Genomic DNA, 20,904 nt, shown 5'->3' on the forward strand with positions numbered 1-20,904 from the left:
TCCCCCTGCTTCAGGAGGACTTTGGCATGGGCCATGGTATGGACCCTATGTTTCGGAGACTGGAAGAGAGGTTGAAAGCTATGGAAGGGCAGAATTCTCTTGGTGTGGATGTTGCTGACTTGGGGCTGGTCCCAGGCGTGAGAGTTCCGCCAAAATTCAAAGTCCCCGTGTTTGATAAGTACAATGGCAACTCTTGCCCGAAGACTCATGTAGAAGCTTACTTCCGCAAGATGATCGCGTATTCTGATGATGAGAAGCTGCTCATTTACTTCTTCCAGGACAGCCTAGCTAGGGCATCCTAGGAGTGGTATATGAGGTTGGACAGAGCCCATATTCGCAGCTGGAGAGACTTGGATGAGGCCTTTGTGAAGCAATATCAGTACAATGCGGATATGGCACCTGACAGGACTCAGCTCCAGAATCTGTCTCTCAAGAGCAATGAGTGCTTCAAAGAGTATGCTCAACGCTGGAGAGAGATGGCTTCCCGTGTTCAGCCTCTGATGTTGGAAAAAGAGATGGCCAACATGTTTATGAACACACTGCCTGGATCTTATTTGGAGCATCTGGTGGGTTGCAACGCCTCGAATTTTGCTGATGTGGTCTCTACCGGTGAGAGGGTGGGGAACTACTTGAAGACATGTAAGATCCAAAATGGGGTTGGATCATCTTCGGGGTCAAAGAAGTCATTCTTAGGAGGACAGAAGAGGAGAGAAGGGGATGCAAATGATGTGTCTTCTTATCAGAACAGGGGTAACCGGAGGAATAACTTTCAGAATTACCATCAACAACCTTTTGTTGATGCAGTGACCATTCCGGCTGCAGCACCAATGCAACAACAACAACCTCAACGTCAACAAAATCAATACCGACAACAACAGGGTAACAGACCTGCTTATCAACAGAGATAGAGGATGATGGATAGGCGTTTCGACACTCTTCCGATGTCGTATGCCCAGTTGCTTCCCAACCGTCAACATTTGCAACTTGTGCAGTTACGCACTTTGGCTCCTCCCATTGGCAGACTTCCAATGGGTTATGACGCCAATGCTAGGTGTAATTCCCACTCTGGGGCACCTGCCCACACTATTGAGAACTGCAAAGCTTTTAAGCACGTAGTTCAGGACCTTATTGATTCAAAGGCCATTAACTTTGCGCCTGCTCCTAATGTTATCAACAATCCCATGCCGCAACATGGTGGAGCAAATGTTAACATGGTTGAAGGAGAAGCCAAACTTGTCAAGGAGGTGTTGAATCTGAAGACTCCGCTGTTAGAAATCAAAGAATACTTGCTAAAGGCAGATGTTTTCCCCGGCTGTGGGAGCGGTTGTTTGGGTTGTGTTGCACAGAGTGGGGGTTGTGTGAAGCTGCAGCAGGGTATCCAGGCCTTGCTTGATGATGGTATCCTCCAAGCTGAAGACTTATCTGCCCAAAGGTCTGTTGAAGGGGTTGTTAAAGGGGTTGTTGAGAATGCAAATGTTGATCCTCTCTTTCCTGAAGATGCTGAAGAATTTACAAATGTTGTTCCCGTTGAGTTTGTAATTCCCAATGATGTAATTAATTTTTCTGATGTTGTTGTTGATATTCCAAACATTATGCTTGATTCTAATGTACTTGTTGAACTTGATTCCGATGTTTCGGATGTTTTCAAGGATGCAGCTCAAGTGGAAGAGGTTGAAGCAGGTGCCTCTATTTCATCCTTCAAGCAGGCACATGCCTTGGTAAATTCAGGTGTTGCTCCCGGTTGGGGACGTCTATTGGATTTACCTATGAAGGAAGACAAGTTTGGGATTGGGTATTGTAAGACCCCAATTTTGTCCCTAAGATCCCTTATGGCATCATATCATACCATATCATTGCCTCAAGGATCTTTGTGCACCTTTGCTTCCCTCCTAGTGGGTGGGTTATCTTGTGAGTTTGGTTCTTGATCACCAAGCATATTTTGCATTTGTATATCATTGCTTTTCATCTGTCTATTAACCAAAAGTACAAAAATATTGTCATCTAACCATGTTACTTGTAGATGAAGCAAGCTAGGGCAAAACAGTCAAATTATTCATTGAGCAGTGGATGGTGGCCATTCTTGAAGAATTTGGGCACCATGATCATTCATCAAGAGTTCATATGAGTTGTGACATCATCTTGAATCAAGATCTCAAGTGGTAGGGGCTTGGAATTCATCAGAACATGGTTCAGTCAACCAAAACCCTAGCAAAGTCAACTGTGGTCAACTGTGCATTTATTCAGTGATTTGATGGTGGGAAGTGGTTTGAGAGGTCTCATTCATGTCCATATAAGCCTCATATAACATGTCAAACATCATCATTGAAGAATTTGAGGTCAGGTGAAAAGTTTCCAAAAATAGTAAGTTGACCTGTAATTGGAATTTGCCAAAAATGGAAAGTTCTTCTCCTCAAAGTTACTTCATCATACAAGCTTCAAATGAATATTTGTCCAACATGAAAGTTGAAGATCTTGTTCTCCCATTTCCAAAAAGTCCAAGAACACTCATTTCTCATGTGTGGTTGGCAAGTTATGATCAAATCTTTCTCAAGAATTTTTGAACTTCAAAGTGAGATAACATCCAAACCATTTGGCCAAATTGAGTGAGGTTTTTTGCTACAAGTCACATTTGATATGCTCTATCCAAATCCTTCATCACATTTCACCAAAAATCATCCAATCAAAATGGCCTTTTTCAAGTGCATTGAATTAAAAAAGAGAGAGGTGAAAAATTGACTTTCAAATTAAGCCTTGCCTACACTTTCTACCAATTACATCTGATCAAAAACCACATTTGGAGATTGTTTAGGCCCATTTTCGCACTGTAGCATGCCATGCACATGCAACATGAGTGGATTTCACCCATTGACCAAAACACTTCATTAAGCTAAATTCAATTACCATTCCACTAACCAAGCTTAGGCATTGTTAATCAGAGTATATATTGCACATTTTCAGACTGCAAACCCTAGCCACAACTCACAAATCAGATCCGAATTTCTTTTTCTCTCAAAAAACTCTCATTCTTCACTTGGAATTTTTGCTGAAAATTGTCAAAGAATTCGTGCTTCTGTGCATTGGTCCATCATTCACTATCCTTTTGGAAGCTTTTGCAAGCTTAGAATCACAACTGTAAAGCAAGGAATAACACTGTTGCATTGAAGCTTCATTCATGGCAGCTACTTGTTTGAGCTAAATCGTGCAAGCTGAGCTCCAAATCCTACCTCCATTCATCAATACAAACATCATTGAGCTGCTGTTTCTGCATTCTAAGGCCAAAAAACCACGGTTTCATCTCTGCTCTTCAAATCAGGTACCATTAGTTGCTATTAGTTCTTTGAGAACTTGCATTGCTTTTCTTGATAGCATTTGCATTGAGGTAGAATCTCTTGTCTTCATGTAGTCTGGAAGACCTGGCCTGTTACTTGGCCAGGCAACTGTCTGAAGTCCTCCTTAAGAGGCGATGTTTGTGCTTGTTTACTTTTGTCCCAAGCAGGAAAAGTCCTTTAAATAAGGCAATTGGTAGAATCCAAGAGATATGTAACCTATCTCCTACTATTCTGTGTGTCACTCACCTTGCTCACACCACATGTGTTGTTGCATAGTGAGTAAAAGCCCAAAATCAATCGAGTCAATAATCTGTGGAGAGAGTTCCTACTTTCTGAACTCCCGCACCTTCTATCATTTGAAGCTCTCCCTGACCAGGGATAAGAGCATGAGGCACACCCCTCATATCCTTTCATCTGCTTCACCTTGGCTCTCAATGTCAAGGTTAAGAGCACCATTAACCCTATTCTAGTTGGCTTCAGTGCCTACCCTTTGTATGAGCCTCATTGTTTGGTTATAGAGTGTGCTGAATGACTTTGGTTGATTGATTACTTAGTTCATTTGTACATGTCTGCTTGCATGCTTTGTGCATTTATCGTCATTAATTGCTCATTAGTGCATGATCATTTCATTTGTCTTTGTGACATATCTTTGTTGTTTGCCCATTGAGGACAATTGTAAGACCATTCATTGGCCATTGTTCCTATGATATGGAATTGAGTATAAGACCATTTCATTGGCCACTCATCTCTTTTTGCTTGATGCATTTGTTTGTTATATGTGAGGATGCAATTGTAAGTCCGTGTAATTTGGCATTTGTTTTCCTATGATCATATGTTGGAGGATAGAGTAAGCCCAGATAGATTGGCATCTGACATCCAAGTGTTTGCTTTGTTTTTGTTGGAGATTGGTATAAGCCCAGATAGATTGGCATCCGGTATCCACTTTTTATTTCTTTGTTGAGGAGATTGGTATAAGTCCATAGAGTGGCCTCTGATATCCAGTTTTGTTTTAGGAGATTAGTATAAGTCCAGTGATTGGCATCCGGTATCCGCTTTCGTTGACTTTCTTTCTTTGCTTTGCTTGTTTATTATTACTCATTACCTATTCCAAGGGACACACTTGAGTTATCTTCTATATGATTTCAAGAGGTGAACCTTCTAAGAAGTTTTACACTCCATCTTCATCCATTCATCCCTCTTTGTCCTAAACCTTTTCACACATTGCTTTCAAAACTTAAGATAAATATTGTGCAAACATCTTCATGCTTTCAAATTAGAAACCTGGACCCTAAGTCCTTGACTTTTCAAACTCCATTTCATAATACTTCTTTTGAATCAATCTTAATCATACTTTGACCCTCCTTTTGTGAATAATCATAATCAATTAACTTCACCCATTCAATTATTTTATGGCTTTGTCCATTCTTGTTAAGTTTTCATACATTAGCCATAGGTTTGATTTATCCTAGTTGGTTGATATTAACCTCACCTATTTGTCCTTAGTTGATTGAATTGTAAGTCTTCCTTGCTTATTATAGGGTTAACCCCTCACTAGCAAGTTGAAGCTTTTCTCACATGGTGGACTCGTTGTTTGTATAAGGTTGAGTTTTCTCCCGTGGATAACGTAAGACCTTAAGGCTTGTGTTTATAATTGAATCCACTAACTTTTGGAAATTTTTTAGCCGAACTACGGCGTTTTGATCCTTACCTTTGATGGAAGGTACGTAGGCAACGGGTTCATCCGTTCGAACACAAAAACAATAAAAATTGTATATTCTTTTCTCATCATCCCAATCATGTTTGCACAATATGTCAAAACAAATAACAATTTTATACAACAAGTGTGAAAAGGGCTCCCTAGGAGTACCTAGGACGTGGTGGGTGCCTAACACCTTCCCATTGCGTAATTTACCCCTTACCCAGACTCTCTGATCTTTTCATTAGTTTTCTATGTGTAAAACTTCTTAGGCTTTTGTTCGCTTTTTAGCCAGTCCTTTGGATAAATAAAAGTGCGGTGGCGACTCGATTCATTGTATGCTTTGCTTATGGTTTAATCAATAAATCATATAGCGACGAATACCCCGCTACAGAAAAATGGCGACTCTGCTGGGGAGATCTGAATAATCCTTGGTGGTATTGCCTACTTTTCACCCTTGTTGTGTGCTATATTGTTATTTGTTATATGACATATTTTTGTACCATTTGGGATAACTGTATTGATTGTAATGTTTGAATTGCTTGATATACAATTGCTGTTTGCTTTGGTGATCTGTGAGATGAGTTCTATACCCGAACTCGAGTGCACTCTAGGATAGGAGAATAGCATAGTCTTGTTGACTGGTGTGGAGTATTCCTTAGCCAGTTGACTTGCGAGTCCATTCACTTGGTGGAGGTCATGTTGGATTAATAATGTCACACAAGTTATTTGTGGTTAGGCATTATTCTTTCAATCATGTGCCGCAGAAGCCAAGGACCGTAGTTTACCAAGCCCATCTTGGCCTATTTTTTTTAGGACGTAGTGTGGAGGTCGTTCAGATGTAAGTTCTGATGCGATTGTTACGCGATACTACACTCATAAGAGTTTCTCTTGAGAATATTTTTGGAATACGAGTATTCGTTCCTCCGATAATATTCGAAAGATGGAACGATGATTATGGGAACCTCTGGTAGAACATGTCTGGCAGGTTTAAACCCTAGTACACTCCCTTTGGGTGGTTCTTAACCGAAACTCCATGCTCGTGACTCTCAACAAACCCGTGATTCATGGTTGAGTCGTTCAGACAACCTTAATATCAATGGAACCTGGGCGGTGATCAGGTATAAAACCTAAATCCCCCAAAATGGATGGTTGATATTAAGGATGTTCGAGCCGGTTCATGTACCGTTAATATCAATGGAACTTGGGTGTCGATAAGGTGAAAACCTAAATCCACCAAAATGGATGATTGATATTAGGGATACAATGAGCTTTCCCATGACCTTTGTTTGGTGTGACTTGCTTGATCCTTGAGTGTGATTGTTGCATTCATGCATTCATGCATTCATCTGCACTTCATGTCATCCGAAAAAAGAAAATTTTCAAGGAACTTAAAAGGGTTTATTTGCAAAATTTTCAGACATGGAAAGACCAAAAAGGCATACAAAGAAGTACAGCTTTAGACAGCCCGATGTAAAAGAGTTAAGGAATCTGACATCTTATGTATTAGATCCCTTGGATTTCAAAGCTCGATATGGGAAGCTTCTACCTCTGCTGACTACTCAGGTTGATGAAGGGTTGATGAGTACTCTAGCCCAGTTTTATGATCCGCTGTATCATTGCTTCTCATTTCCGGACTTCCAGCTGTTGCCAACTTTGGAGGAGTATTCTCACCTTATTGGGATCCCGATTTTAGATCAAGTGTCGTTCAGTGGCCTATAGAGTATTCCGACTGCTCGAGAGATTGCCAACTTGTTGCACATAGATGAAGATTTGATTAGGGCTAATCTGACTACCAAAGGCAGAATTCAGGGTTTTCCTTCTGAGTTCCTCATTGCTCAAGCTACCTTTTATGGGAAGGCCATGAGTGAGGATGCCTTTGAGGCTTTGTTTGTGCTGCTCATCTATGGATTGGTGTTGTTTCCCAACTTCGACAAGTTCGTGGACATGAACGCCATTAGGATCTTCTCAGTTCTTAATCCCGTTCCGACTTTGTTGGGCGATGCCTATGTCTCTTTGCATCTGAGGAACGCAAAGGGTGGAGGAGTTATTGTCTGCTGTCTACCTTTGCTATACAAGTGGTTTATTTCGCACTTGCCGCAGACAGTTGCTTTCAAGGAGAACAAGGGATGTCTACGGTGGTCTCAGAGACTTATGTCTCTCACTAATGATGATATCACTTGGTATGATCGCGTGTATGTGGTGGGATCAGCTACAATCCCATTCTCGCACGACGTTAGCTTGGGTTCCCCCTGAAGGATAAACCTCATAACATTCTGTTAGAAGGTGTGTTCTTCCAGGAGGGTAAAGATCCCCAAGGCCTGAAAGCCAGATTTGTCCGTGCTTGGCGCAGTATTCACAAGAAGAGTAGGAACGAGTTGGGTCCAAAGAACTGCATTGCTTTGGAACCATACACCTCTTGGGTCAGACAGAGAGCTGCCGTGTACTTGATGCCATATGATCATCCGAGACCTACACCGTTGGATGTGGCTGGGCCTTCAACCCTCCCTACCCAACGTGTAGAGGAGTTGAGAGAAGAAGACCTTTCACGTGCTTGGATCCGTGAAAGAGAAGAATTTCTTCAGCAGCTTAAGGAGAAGGACGCTATGATTGAGTTCCTCGAGCATCGAGTGATCGACGATCCGAACGACACTTGGACCTCTCTGCTTCCTCAGTCTTCCAAATTCTGGAAAAGGAGGTATGATCGACTTGCAAAGGAGAAAGTGGACATGGAAGCGGCCTATGAGAGAGAGATCAAGAAGCTGTGTACTTCTCGTCTTCCAGCATCCCGAGCTTCTAGGGATCCATAGGATGTTTATTTCCCTTTTCTCTTTGTAATGATCAAAAAATGTTGTACTTCTTTGTCTCGATATATTGAATGAAATATTTTCCGTGAGAAATTAAAATGCTTCAACTATTCAAAATATTGCAAATAATACCCTAAGGGTTCCTTGAAAATAAACGAAGCATCTGCACAAGCATTTCATGCATCATTTTGCATAAGCAGGTACCCTTTGTTTCTGGTCTTCTTGTCCTAACTCTGTGTTCTTCATTTATTTTGAAGACAAGCTGACTCACCGGTATTATACTCGAGTCAATTCTGCGAGAGTTATGGAGCAGCTAGAACAAGAGAACTGAGAACTGAAAGAAGAGGTCGCCAGACTTGGCGCTTTGATGGAGCAACTCCTCGCTGCTCAAAATCAACATGTTGAACCTCCTGCAACTCCTACCCAGAGGACGGTCATCTCAGAGGTCGTCGCTTCGACTGTGCCAGTCAGTGCTCATCAAGTGCCCAACGCTATGCCAGCCGGGTTCCCTTGGGGAATGCCTCCAGGTTTTATGCCTGATCGGCCTGCTCCAACTTTTGCTCATATGCCGGCATCTAGCCCGGTCCCTGTTGCCGCTCCTCCTGTCGTACATACCATGCCAAGGGTAGACGACACCATCTATCACTCCGAGCCGTCTGAGGGCCCAGACGTTTATGAAAAGATGGACGCCATGAACGACCAATTCCTCGAGCTGAGAAAGGAATTGAAGACTCTTCGAGGTAAAGATTTGTTCGGCAAGTCTGCTGCCGAGTTGTGCCTTGTTCCCGGTGTGAAGATACCGATTAAATTCAAAGTACCTGAATTTGAAAAGTATAAAGGGAACACCTGTCCGCTCGCTCACCTGGTCATGTACGCCAGGAAGATGTCTACCCAGACTGATAATGATCAGCTTCTGATTCATTATTTCCAAGACAGTCTGTCCGGTGCCGCGCTCAGATGGTACATGAGCTTAGACAGTGCCAATATCAGATCCTTCAACGACCTTGGCGAAGCCTTCATCAAGCAGTATAAGTATAACGTCGATATGGCGCCTGACCGAGATCAACTCAGGTCCATGTCGCAGAAGGACAAGGAGACATTCAAGGAGTACGCCCAGAGGTGGCGAGAGCTGGCAGCTCAGATTACTCCACCGCTGGAGGAGAAAGAAATGACCAAGATCTTTTTGAAGACTCTTGGCTCATTCTATTATGAGCGGATGGTAGCAAGCGCTCCCTCTGATTTCACCGAGATGGTGAACATGGGGATGCGTCTTGAGGAAGGTGTCCGTGAGGGACGATTGGCGAAAGATGAGAGCTCTTCTTCTAAACGATATGGGGCGTTTAAGAGGAAGGATGGGGAAGCATATGCTGTGCAATCCCATCCCAAGCACAGAAGACCCTCTGTTCAGAGGAAGCCTGCACGTCGTGCCGGTCATCAGCACCAGGTGGCTCATATAGCACCTGTCTTTAAAGATAATGCTCAGCAACATCAGCAGTATCAGCATCAGCAACAATATCAACAGCCTCAGTATCAGCAACAACATCGAGCAGTAACAGGCTTACCAGCCTCGTGGAAGTACAACCAATCAAGCTAACTTGAATTATGATAGGAAGAAGATCAGCTTCGATCCAATTCCTATGACATATGCAGAGCTTTATCCTTTCTTGTTGGAAAGGAAATTGGTTTCTCCCAGGGATCCTCCGGCCATTCCTGCAAATCCACAATGGTGGTATAAACCAGATTAGCATTGTGTTTACCATTCCGGTGCTCCGGGTCATAACATCGAGAATTGCTACCCACTCAAGACTAAGGTTCAAGACCTTATGAGATGTGGAATCTTGAGTTTTGAAGATTCAGGCCCGAATGTCACCAAGAACCCATTGCCTGCGCATGGGAAATCAGTTAATGTGGTTCAGGAATGCCTTGGGAAGTACAAGGTCAGATATGTAAGCCACATTAGGCAGTCGTTGGTTGAATTACATCGTTTGCTGTGTCAGTACAGCTACATGGAGCATAACCACGACAAGTGTCGCGTCTGCTCGGTTAACCGCTTGGGTTGCAATCAGGTACGAAGAGAACTCCAAAAGTTGTTGGATGAGGGTACCATTGAGATTTTGCAGAATCGCAATGTTGATGAAGACGAGCCTGAAGTGAATGTGATTTCACCAGTGTTCAAGCTGCCCGAGCCTGTTGTTATTCGTTACAATAGCAACAAGCCGAAGGCTTCTCCTTCTTTGGTCATTAAACCTGCAGGCACTGTGCCCTATGCCTCCGACCGAGCTGTGCCATTTAGATACAACCCTGTTGCTGTGCAAGATGGGGTAGAAGTGCCTTTACCTTCAACTTCCGTGACCAACGTCGCTGATGTAAGTGGGTTGACCCGAAGTGGCCGTGTGTTTTCTGCTCCTCTATACAAAAAACTCTCGTTTCTTCAATTGGCCCGAGTGGCATTGTAGATGAAGAATCTAATGAGATGATGAGGATAATCAGAAAGAGTGAGTACAACATTGTAGACCAGCTTCTACAAACGCCATCCAAGATTTCCATTCTTTCTCTGCTGCTGAATTCAGAACCCCATAGGGAGGCTCTGCAGAAAGTCTTGGATCTGGCGTATGTTGATCACGACGTCACCATTGAGCAATTTGATAGTATTGTTGCAAACATTACCGCTTGCAACACTTTGAGCTTTTGTGACGCTGATCTCCCTGAGGAGGGAAGAGACCACAACATGGCTTTACATATCTCCATGAATTGCAAATCTGATGCAATGTCCAATGTGCTGGTGGACACTGGATCATCTCTAAAGTTATTGCCAAAAACCACACTCTCTCGACTGTCATATCAAGGGCCTCCCATGAGGCAGAGTGGTGTTGTTGTGAAGCCATTTGATGGGTCGCGCAAGACCGTGATTGGGGAAGTTGATCTCCCTATCAAAATTGGACCAAGTGATTTCCAAGTTACCTTCCAGGTAATGGATATCCACCCATCTTATAGCTGTCTCTTAGGCAGACCATGGGTTCACGAGGCTGGCGCCGTGACATCCACCCTACACCAGAAGTTGAAATTTGTCAAAAACAAGAAATTGGTTGTAGTAGGGGGAGAAAAGGCTCTCCTGGTTAGCCATCTGTCTTCTTTCTCGTATATTGACGCTGAGGACGAAGTTGGAACTCCGTTCCAAGCTTTATCTATTGATGAACCAATCGAGAAGAAGTCTCCTTCATTCACTTCCTACCGTGATGCGAAGCTGGCCATTGAGTGTGGTGCAGTTGCTGGTTTAGGGAAGGTGATCGAGCTTGAAGACAATAGATCCCGGACTGGCATTGGCTACTGTTCTGGGGCATGTAATGAGCAAGGTTTGTTCACGAGTGGAGGATTCATCCATGATGATCAACCTGAGGAGGAAGCTGCTGCTATCTTGGAAGAGGATGCAGAAGACGTGAACAACTTCGTTATTCCTGGTGGTGCCTGCCACAATTGGGTCGCTGTAGATGTTCCTACGGTCATCCATAGATCAGAGTAATTGTTCACTTTGTTTGAAACCCTTCTCCCATGCCAAAAGGAGAAGTGATGACATTGTTGGCAAAGCATATATACAATGATGTTTTCATTCAATTAATGCATTGTTAAACATTTGTTTTTCCTTTTGTTTTCACTTTTTGCTTTTTTATGAAATCACTGATCACAAAAAACCCATAAAAACAAGAATAAAAGCAATCTTTTTTCATCTGCATAATGGTTTGTTTGTTTAAATTCTGAAGTTTCTCATTAACCAAAATCATTATGCAGGTTGATCCTAAAACCCATTGAACATAATGATCCAACGCCATCTCCCAATTTTGAATTCCCTGTATTTGAGGCAAAGGAAGATGATGTTGAGGGGATTCCTGACGAGATTACCCGTCTCCTTGAGCACGAAGAGAAGATCATTCAGCCGCATCTCGAAGACTTGGAAACAGTCAACTTGGGGTCTGAGGAGTGTGTTCGTCTGGTGAAGATTGGAGCACTTCTTGAAGGGTCTGTCAAGGAAGATTTGATCAGTTTGCTACGAGAATATTCAGATATCTTTGCTTGGTCCTATGAAGACATGCCGGGTTTAGATACAGATATTGTGCAACATTTCTTGCCTTTGAAGCCTGAGTGCGTGCCTGTGAAGCAGAAGCTTAGAAGGACTCATCCAGATATGGCAGTGAAGATCAAAGAGGAAGTTCAGAAGCAAATTGATGCGGGGTTTCTGGTGACTTCTACATATCCTCAATGGGTGGCCAATATTGTGCCTGTTCCTAAGAAGGACGGAAAAGTCCGTATGTGCGTTGATTATAGAGATTTGAACAAGGCTAGCCCGAAAGATGATTTTCCTCTACCACACATTGACATGTTGGTAGACAATACAACTAAATTCAAAGTCTTTTCGTTTATGGACGGATTTTCCGGATATAATCAAATCAAGATGGCACCAGAGGATATGGAGAAGACAACATTCATCACACCTTGGGGAACATTCTATTATCGAGTGATGCCCTTCGGTTTGAAGAACGCCGGAGCCACGTATCAACGAGCTATGACTACCTTGTTTCATGATATGATGCACAAGGAGATAGAGGTCTATGTTGATGATATGATTGCTAAGTCCCGAACGGAAGTTGAGCATATTGAGCATTTGTTGAAGCTTTTTCAGCGTTTGAGGAAGTTTAAACTTCGACTAAATCCGAACAAGTGTACATTTGGAGTCCGTTCTGGCAAATTGTTGGGTTTTGTGGTAAGTCAAAGAGGTATTGAGGTTGATCCTGCAAAGGTCAAAGCAATACAAGAGATGCCTGCACCCAAAACTGAGAAGTAAGTCCGAGGTTTTCTTGGCCGCTTGAATTACATTTCCAGATTTATATCCCACATGACTGCCACATGTGCGCCGATATTCAAGCTCCTCCGGAAAGATCAGTCTCATGATTGGACCGAGGATTGCCAGAAAGCTTTCGACAGTATCAAAGAATATCTGTCTGAACCTCCGATATTGTCTCCGCCTGTGGAAGGAAGACCTCTGATTATGTATTTGACAGTTCTTGAAGACTCGATGGGTTGTGTACTCGGTCAACAAGATGAATCGGGGAAGAAGGAATTTGCTATATACTACCTCAGTAAGAAGTTTACTGATTGTGAGTCTCGGTACTCTATGCTTGAGAAGACGTGTTGTGCTTTGGCTTGGGCTGCCAAGCGTTTGCGCCAGTACATGATAAATCATACAACTTGGTTGATATCCAGAATGGATCCGATTAAGTATATCTTCGAGAAGCCTGCTTTAACTGGGAGGATTGCCCGTTGGCAGATGTTGTTGTCTGAGTATGATATTGAGTATCGAGCTCAGAAAGCTATCAAAGGTAGTATCTTGGCTGACCATTTAACGTACCAGCCGATCGAAGATCATCAGTCTGTTCAGTATGACTTCCCGGATGAGGAGATTCTGTATTTGAAGATGAAAGATTGCGATGAGCCTACACTTGATGAAGGTCCGGAACTTGGTTCCAGATGGACGATGGTGTTTGATGGCGCTGTTAATCAATATGGAAATGGAATTGGGGCAGTGATCATTACTCCTCAAGGTTCGCACATTCCGTTTACAGCAAGGCTAACTTTCAAATGCACGAATAATATGGCGGAGTATGAAGCCTGTATTATGGGACTTGAAGAATGTATTGACTTGAGAATCAAGTATCTTGATGTGTATGGTGATTCGGCCCTGGTTGTTAATCAGATCAAGGGAGAATGGGAGACGAATCAACCTGGTCTCATTCCGTACAGAGATTATGCAAGGAGAATTTCAACATTCTTCACAGAATTTGAATTTTATCACATTCCTCGAGAGGATAATCGGATGGCGGATGCTCTTGCTACGCTTGCTTCCATGATTGTGGTCAGACGGTGGAATGATGTCCCCAAGATTACTGTGATGCGCTTGGACAGACCAGCTCACATATTTGCAATCGAAGAAGTGAAAGATGACAAGCCTTGGTATTTTGATATCAAGAATTTCCTCCAGAACCAGGTCTACCCGCCTGGGGCATCTGTGAAAGATAGGAAAACTTTGAGAAGGTTGTCAGGCAGTTTCTACCTCAGTGGTGAAGTGTTGTATAGGAGAATTTTTGACATGGTTTTGCTCAGATGCGTGGATAGACACGAAGCAAACCTGTTGATGACTGAGGTCCATGAGGGTTCATTTGGTACTCATTCCAATGGACATGCCATGGCTAAGAAGATGTTGAGAGCAAGCTACTATTGGCTGACAATGGAGTCTGATTGTTGCAAGTATGTGAAGAAATGTCACAAGTGTCAAATTGATGCGGATAAGATTCATATTCCTCCGACACTTTTGAATGTGATTTCATCACCATGGCCTTTCTCTATGTGGGGAATCGACATGATCGGCATGATTGAGCCGAAGGCGTCCAAAGGACACAAATTTATTCTCGTAGCAATTGATTACTTCACCAAATGGGTTGAAGCCGCTTCGTACGCGAATGTAACCAGGCAGGTGGTTGCGAATGTAACCAGCTGATTTGCCGATATGGTGTGCCGATGAGTTGTGCGCTGAATTCAAGATTGCACACCATAATTCTTCTCCCTACAGACCTAAGATGAATGGGGCTGTTGAAGCTGCTAATAAGAATATCAAGAAGATTATCCAGAAGATGACTGTCACGTACAAAGATTGGCATGAGATGCTGCCATTTGCTTTGCATGGATATCGTACGTCTGTACGCACTTCAACAGGGGCAACCCCTTTCTCTCTTGTTTACGGCATGGAAGCTGTTCTCCCAGTAGAGGTGGAGATCCCATCAATGAGAGTCTTGATGGAAGCCAAGTTGACTGATGCTGAATGGATTCAGAGTCGTTATGACCAATTGACTTTGATTGAAGAGAAGCGGTTAACTGCCATGTGTCATGGTCAGTTATATCAGCATAGAATGAAGAAAGCATTCGATAAGAAGGTCAAGCCTCGTATGTTCCGAGAAGGTGACCTCGTGCTCAAGAAAGTCTTGTCTTTCGCGCCCGATTCCAGGGGCAAGTGGACTCCAAACTACGAGGGTCCATATGTTGTTAAGAGAGCCTTTTCAGGCGGAGCTTTGATGCTTACAACAATGGATGTGGAGGATTTCACTCGTCCTGTGAATTCAGATGCAGTCAAGAAATACTTTGCCTAGGAAAAAAAAGTATATGCAAATGAAAAACAGAATAGCTCGCTAAGTTGAAAACCCGAAAGGGCGGCTTAGGCAAAAATGAGCGTCTCGGTGGAGAACCCGCAAGGGTAATCCAGGCAAAAATTAGAGACTTGAAAAATAGAATATTTGCATCCCGCTAGATTGAGTACCTCACCCTGGGGCAATCCAGGCAAAAATTAGGGATTTGGCAAGTAACTGCATCCTGACAAGACTTTCTGTTCCACAGTTGTCATTTCGTCAGAGGATTCTCGATTCGTCGTCAAACTGAAGCTTCGAATACATCGAGATTCAAATTGGTAGAGAAAGGATCATTATGTTCAATGTAGCCCTCTTCCAATATATATCACTGATTTCAAATTTGTACAGATCTATGGAGTCTTGCCATTTGCAGGCTACCATTCCATCAAATGAATTTGAGCTTTTATCCGATTATTTGCACTCTTATTTGTTTCAATTCAACAAATGTTTTGCATGTTTTAATTGATAAAATATCATTGTTTTTAAACAAATCAAATTTTTCAAAATTTGCTGTTTTTAAACAAAGTGAATATCCATAAGGTTGAAAGGATACTCAAGAATATCTCAGTGCTCTCCCAAGGGTGGCATGATCTCCAACAGGTAAGACATTTGGTTCATATTCCTGGTTTGGCTGTATCTTCTTTCTCCAGATCTTGTGATGGGGCTGTTCCCCAGCATAGTTGCAAGCAAAGTGTTGTTGAAGACTCAGTTTTCTCCAGCAGCAGTTTTCCCCAGTAGAGTTGCTTATTCAGTTGGATTCTACTTGGATGATGTTATTCTCCTTCAATGGGTTGTTCCCCGGAGTTGTTTGGAGTTACAAAGCTCTTTGTTTCTCAGTTGATGCTGAGATCCCCTGCGGATCTTCGAGATTTTCTCTTGTTCCCCAACAGACTCGTCTTGGTGGCTGTTTTGCCCGTTGTGACCTTTCTGTACCCTGGTTGGTTTGTTTGCTGATCCAACATTCAGAGATTTGGTGTGCCCTGATATCTCTAAGCCTCTGCTTCCCCAGCAGTACCCCCAGGTCTTTGCCTATAGCATGTAGATCTCCGCAGATTGGCTTGCCAGTTGGTTTTTCCCCTGGAAGTATGGTACCGGGCGTTTGATTCCTGGACCTGTTTATGTTAGATATGTCTGTTTTGTCAGCATTCATCAAACATAAATCACGCATATTCATGCATATTCATAAACATTCAGATATTCATGTTGCATTTCTCGCCATATATCTTTTGTTGATTGTTCCTTGCTATGGTGGTGCAGATCCCCAATAGATCTCCCCTAGCAAATGTCGGGTGTTAAATCTCTCCATATAGAGTCAGCCCCCTAAGCAGAAAATGTCTGTTGTCTGTCCTTCTGCAGTTCCCCACTGAGATATATCCTCGTGGATGACGGTTTCTTCCGTTTCCTCCCCAACATATATATTGGGATGAATTTTCCTATTTGAGTTACATCCTCATTAGGACATGTCTTGATTCAGTCTGTCTTCTCGGATTGATCCCGAATTGGCTATTTGTCAACTGTCTTGTGCTTCCCAGTGGGTTGTTCCCCAGCGCAGTTTTTCGGGCCTCTACCCTTATACCGGTAGTTGTAAGTCCTATTTTCTTTGCCCTTTCAGCGGAATTGGTGGTTATATACCTTTTATTCCTCGGCAAGATTTTTTTTGGTTTTCTACCCCTTATTCGGTAGATGTAAACCCTAATTCATGGTTATCCCCACCAGAGTATGGCTATTACCCCGTATTCGGTAGTTGTAAGTCCTATCTCTTTTTCCCTAACAGAGTTGGTGTCTCCCTGCGGTGATTTCTATCCCCAGTTGAGTCTGTGGTCTTCTACCCCGTATTCGGTAGTTGTAAATCCCAGGTGTTGATTCTTTCTCCCCAACGGAGTTTGTGCCTTGTGGTATAGTTGGATAATTGCCGGATGCTTGCAATTCATCCCCAACGGGTCTCCTTTCATTCACCCTTGTGTTGGTAATGTCTATTGCTCCCTTTGATTGGTCATCTTTATATACCTAGTTTGGTATCCCGATGCCTTTTCTTTTCGGTTGATTTATCCTTTATTAACCCAGTAACCGGTTGTGGATAATCTTCCATGCGAGTATATTATTCATGGTCTGCCGGTAATGAATAATATATCTCATGCACTCTTCAGACGAAGCCTTTTGTGTTTCCCTGGTCGAGTAAGTTTCGTTATTTCCCTTTGCGGAGTCGAATATCCTTTATTGTTGGATAATTGTCGGATGCTTGCAATTTATCCCTTTGAGTTGTCTTTCGTTTACCCGGATGCTTGGTATCGATTGTCTCTCTTTTTGGTTAGTCACCTATTATATACTTCGGTATCTCTGGTGTCTTTTCCTTTCGAGTATATTATTCACGGTCTGCCGGTAATGAATAATATGTCTCATGCGCTCTTTGGTTGGAGTCCTTTGTTGATCTTCCCCAGTCGAGTAAGATTCGTATTCTTCCCCAGCAGTACCCCCAGGTATATGCTTCGGTATCTCTGGTGTTCCTTACCATGCGAGTTTATTATCTACGTTCTGACGGTAATAGATAATATATCTCATGCGAGTATTCTTATCCACGGTCTGCCAGTAATGGATATTATATCTCATGCGCTCTTTGGGTTTGTGTCCCCAGTTGAGTAAGGTTTGTTTTTCCGTTGTGGATTCAGATGTCCATCCTGTAAGTCGATTTGCTTCTTCAAGCCCTCCTTTCGGATGATGAGTGTTTTGGCATATATACCAATTCACGCTTTGGTAGGTCACCTATTATATACCTCGGTATCCCTGGTGTCCCTTCCTTTTCTGCTCCCTATTATGACCTTGGTCCCTTGTGGAGTCAGATTTTCCTGAGTTTATGTACCTTTTTCAGGTCTTTCTCAGATGTTTGGTTGATTGATATCTCTCACCCTTATACCGGTCTTAGATATTCATTCTTCCTGAGTTTGTTGCCCTTATACCGGTAACACCTCATTCTTTGGTGCTTCCCTAGTGGAGTTTCCTGTTGCTTCTCCCCAGGAGTCAGCTTGTGTCTCTCCAATGGATGTTTTTCCTTTGGAATTTTTCTTTTCCTCAGTGTGAGTCCTTCACTCCCCAGTGAGGTCTCCAGTCTGATCTCTATTACCCTAATCAGAGTCGTGTCTTGTTCACGCTGTGTCAGTTTTATTTTTCCCCAACTTGAAGTCGTGTCCTGCTCACGCATTCTCTTTCTTTTAGTATCCCCAACAAGAGTCTTGTTAGAGTCTCTTTTCCTGGTGAGTGTATTACTCCGATGGATCGTCTTTTCTTCTGTGTGAATCATATTCCCCACAAAGTTTGTGTCTTTTGCATGTATACATTTGCATCATGAGGTCTCTTAGGGACCAAAATTTGTCTCATTACCGTTATTTAAGCCCATTCTACCACGTCGAGATGAAGATTTCTAAACTTCACTTCTCCGGCTAGAATGACCTTAAATAGGGGCATCTGTAAGACCCCAATTTTGTCCCTAAGATCCCTCATGGCATCATATCATATCATATCATTGCCTCAAGGATCTTTGTGCACCTTTGCTTCCCTCCTAGTGGATGCGTTATCTTGTGAGTGTGGTTCTTGATCACCAAGCATGTTTTGCATTTGTATATCATTGCTTTTCATTTGTTTGCTAACCAAAAGTACAAAAATATTGTCATCTAACCATGTTACTTGCAGATGAAGCAAGCTAGGTCAAAACAGTCAAATCATTCATTGAGCAGTGGATGGTGGCCATTCTTGAAGAATTTGGGCACCATGATCATTCATCAAGAGTTCATATGAGTTGTGGCATCATTTTGAATCAAGATCTCAAGTGGTAGGGGCTGGGAATTCATCAGAACATGGTTCAATCAACCAAAACCCTAGCAAAGTCAACTGTGGTCAACTGTGCATTTAATCAGTGATTTGATGGTGGGAATTGGTTTGAGAGGTCTCATTCATGTCCATATAAGCCTCATATAACATGTCAAACATCATCAGTGAAGGATTGGAGGTCAGACAAAAAGTTTCCAAAAATAGTAAGTTGACCTGTAATTGGAATTTGCCAAAAATGGAAAGTTCTTCTCCTCAAAATTACTTCATCATACAAGCTTCAAATGAATTTTTGTCCAACATGAAAGTTGAAGATCTTGTTCTCCCATTTCCAAAAAGTCTAAGAACACTCATTTCTCATGTGTGGTTGGCAAGTTATGATCAAATCATTCTCAAGAATTTTTGAACTTCAAAGTGAGATAACTTCCAAACCATTTGGCCAAATTGAGTGAGGTTTTTTGCTACAAGTCACATTTGACATGCTCTATCCAAATCCTTCATCACATTTCACCAAAAATCATCCAATCAAAATGGCCTTTTTCAAGTGCATTGAATTAAAAAGGGAGAGGTGAAAAATTGACTTTCAAATTAAGCCTTGCTTACACTTTCTACCAATTGCAAATGGTCAAAAACCAAATTTGGGATGTGTTTAGGCCCATTTTCGCACTGTAGCATGCCATGCACATGCAACTTGAGTGTTTTTACTAATTGACCAAAACACCTCCATTTGAGCTAATCTCATTTACCATTCCACTAACCAAGTTTAGGCATTGTTAATCAGGAGTATATATTGCATATTTCAGACTGAAAACCCTAGCCACAATTTACAAAACTCAGATTCAAACCTTTTCTCTCAAAAAACTCTCAATTCTTCACTTGGATTTTTTTCTGAAAATTGCCAAAGAACTCGTGCCTTGGTTCATTGATTCATCATCTACCAACATTTTTGAAGCTTCTGCAAGCCTCATTTCGCAGCTGTTGAGCCGTTTCCAGCACTGTTCCATTGAAGCTCTTTCATGGCAGTTGAGCTTTTGAGCTGAAATCAAAGCAACTGAACCTTCAACACTCTTCCATTCATCATCTGGGACACCATTGAACTTCTGTTTCTACTTGGCAAGGCTGGAAAACCACTGTTTCGACACTGCATCTTCAAAGAGGTTGGTTTTCGATTCTCTTTATTCTTGAAATCATGTTAGGCTTTGGATAGATCTTGCCATGCTGAGTTCATTGAATGTTATAGTTTTGATTTTCATTAAGTATTAAGAGAGAAATGCTGATTTGAAGTTTGTTTATCAAATATTATCTTGCTCGATTCTTCCATTTTAGCATGAATTAGTGTTAATGAGTGTTGGATTGTTGATGTACACTGTGAAATGAGTTAAATGATGTATCCATTTCCAAAATCTGGGACAAAAAGTTCATCACGATGATGAACATGATGAAGGTGGCTATAAACCCTAATTTTTCTAAACCCAGAATCGTGTTTGGTCGTTTGGAGGTTTCCTGCTGCATGTTTTTACTGTTTCATTGGCCATGCACCAATAAGCGCTTGCCACGCCCTTAAGTGAAACGCGGCGTTTCACTTAAGGGACCACATAATTACAAAAACGCCACTGTCCGTTTATTATTTCATTTTAATCATTTCTCATTTTAATTTTTATTTCATTTGGCATGGTGATTTTAGAAAATCCATAACTCTTCCAATTCTTGTCCAAATAATATGATTTTTTTTGTGAAATGCTCCTCATGATCTCTAGTTTATTATGGTGATTTTTCCAGATTTTTTGCACGTGTAGATTTTAAAAATGCCTAGGGTTTGTTCATGTGTATCTATTTTGTGTATGCCTTGCCATTTTGCTTATGAAATGATGATACTTAATCCAATGCCTCTCAAATTTTTTGTGCTTAAACTATACATGTTCATGGTCATTTTGGTGTAGAGTTTGTGATTTTATCATTGCTGGTTGATGAGATATGATTTTTTTGAATAGAGGTGTGACAATTTGTGTCACACCATTCATGTC

Source organism: Lathyrus oleraceus, chromosome 4 (genome assembly GCF_024323335.1).
Source record: "Lathyrus oleraceus cultivar Zhongwan6 chromosome 4, CAAS_Psat_ZW6_1.0, whole genome shotgun sequence".
Lineage (NCBI taxonomy): Eukaryota > Viridiplantae > Streptophyta > Magnoliopsida > Fabales > Fabaceae > Lathyrus > Lathyrus oleraceus.